The 2,237-nt window shown below is 42.8% G+C and overlaps 1 long non-coding RNA gene across 1 annotated transcript; it reads right to left on the bottom strand.

Annotated features, from left to right (window-relative positions):
- Positions 1-628: 628 nt before the first annotated feature.
- LOC107104342 lies at positions 629-2,046 on the bottom strand. Its single transcript, XR_001482247.1, has 3 exons — positions 1,762-2,046; positions 1,641-1,692; positions 629-1,570 (listed from the first exon to the last, which is right to left on the bottom strand). It is a non-coding gene; the product is annotated as an uncharacterized LOC107104342 (long non-coding RNA).
- Positions 2,047-2,237: the final 191 nt, after the last annotated feature.

Below are 2,237 nucleotides of genomic sequence, written 5' to 3'. Positions count from 1 at the left end.
CGCAGACCGTGGCGGCTGACTGCGTTACCGACTGTTTTCTCAGAAACAATTCGTCCTTTCTGAAGCTCTCCGCTGGCGGCCTTTGGCTCTTGGACAACTCTGATCATTCTTTTCACTCCTCTGTCAGAAATCTGGTGAGGAGCACCTGGTCCTGGTCGGTTTATGATGGAATGATGTTCTTTCTATTTCTAGATTATGACAACATAATCTAGAAATAGAACAACTAGAACAACAACAGATCTCACTGGATCACTCAGAAGTTTAGAAAACCTTGTGGAACCACGGCATCGTTAAGGTTGGAAAGATCTTTACTTTTAACCATCGTGAGATGTTTTAAATCCAGAGACACCTTCCCATTGGCCATAATCTGGGACTGAACCAGCTAATCTTAATTGGCACGGATTGCTTTCTAATTCCTGACAGATTTCTGGGTGAAATGGGGACACTTGGTAAAAATGTCAATAGCATCTCTAGAAATATATTTACGGAGAAAAATTGTGGTTCAATAAATATTTCAAACATCTATGTTCAGTTTTAATGGTTCTTACAGTTGAAAAGCAGAAAGATCATTTTCAAACAACTCAAAATCTAAATATTTCATTCAGTTTCTTGATCAAAAGTTTAATAATAACAAGCAGAAGAAAAAGGGTCTCATTTCTAACCAATCTGCCTGCAGTCATTTAGTCCGGTTAATTCATTTTGGGGTCACCAGTTAAATGAAACATAAGACGCATTAAACACAGAATGCATAAATGATTGGGGAGCAATGAAACCTAAAAGCTTCAGAAACGTCGGTGATCACAGATCTGCAGCAGACATTTTTAGGACAGTTTTGATAAAAACATTTCTGGTTCAGCAATCTGCAAATATGCTGGGAATTAAAGCAATTCCAGTTTCTGGGAGTCGGCCTCCTGCAACTTTCAGATCCATCCTTGGTCCAACAGACCTGCATCAAACGGCAGAGTTACCTCCTCAGTTAGCAGAATCCTCTAAATCATCTAACGGTTAGATTCAGGTGTGTTGGACCAAAGGCACATCTTGCAGGATAGTGGATGTTATCCATGCTTCCTGCAGCCCGGCTACTTTTCCCCACATCTTTACACATTTGCTGAAAACAATTGTGAATCCAGCTAGCAAAGAAAACAGGCTGCATTCAGGGTCCTGAAACGAAGAGCTGGATTAGAGCAAACAGTCAGACATGATGGACCTCTTCTCTTCAGTCTGACTTCCAGCAGAAGTTTCCCATCCAGGGTTCCCACTTCCTGGAACCACCTTGGACAGAAACCAGCAGCAGGAGATTTCATCAAAGCATTTCCTTCTGTTTAAATATTTCTTCATCCAGAGAATATTAACAGTAAAATGTTGGTTTGCATTTTAACCCCTTAGATGTTCTTCAGAGATCAGAGTCTCCTTCAGTATCCAAATGTTTGTTTAATGGCCTGGAAGTAAAAGCGACTCCAGCCCTCCCTGGTGGGCTCCTCTTCTCCTGCAGGAACTTCTTGGCACTCCAACTTCAGCTCCGTCTCATCTCCTCGATCCAGCAGGTCCAGAATGATGGTGGCATAGTGCTCTGAAGGAGGAACCATGCGCTCAGATGTTGGAATAGACCAAGATGCAACAGTCAAAACTCAAACACTCACCACTGGGCCATGTTCTGAAACGCCAGCGCATCTTTATCCTCTGGTCTGGTACCTTCAGAGGGCAATGATCTGGTTACCTTCACACGGCGAAGTAAGATCATCTGAGAAAGCGTGACCTCACCAGCTCTGTGAATTCTCCACTGATGCTGCCATCAAGAAGCTGGAACCTTCCTCCTCGCTGGCCGTCAACAGTTGCTGCAGACCTCGTAAACACCTGAACAAACTGAAGACAGAGTTTGCTCCAATACTACAGCATGACCAGGTAAACCATGCAAAACCAGTCCAAAAGGCCCAGTAAGGTAGAATGGGAGGCAGATCTTTTAGTTCTCAGGCTCCTCTCCTGTGGAACCAACTACCAGTTTTAGTCCGTGAGGCAGACACCCTGTCTACTTTTAAGGCTAGGCTTAAAACTTTCCTTTTAAAGGATTATTTTTAAATTAAATTTCAAAATTGCACGAGCTGAAGTCAATTTTTATTTATGGACTGGTTTTTAAAATGTCTTCCAATCACTTTTAAAGATTAAAATGTATTAATCTTCTAGATTTGAGGTCCTCAACAGGGGGTCCGTGACCCCTAGGGGGTCCACAGAGGTCCTGC

The sequence above is a fragment of the Cyprinodon variegatus genome, unplaced genomic scaffold, assembly GCF_000732505.1.
Source record: "Cyprinodon variegatus isolate N-32 unplaced genomic scaffold, C_variegatus-1.0 Scaffold1701, whole genome shotgun sequence".
Taxonomy (NCBI): Eukaryota; Metazoa; Chordata; class Actinopteri; order Cyprinodontiformes; family Cyprinodontidae; genus Cyprinodon; species Cyprinodon variegatus.
The sequence above is the reverse complement of the archived record's forward strand: the minus strand, read 5'-3'. Positions and strand labels throughout refer to the sequence as shown.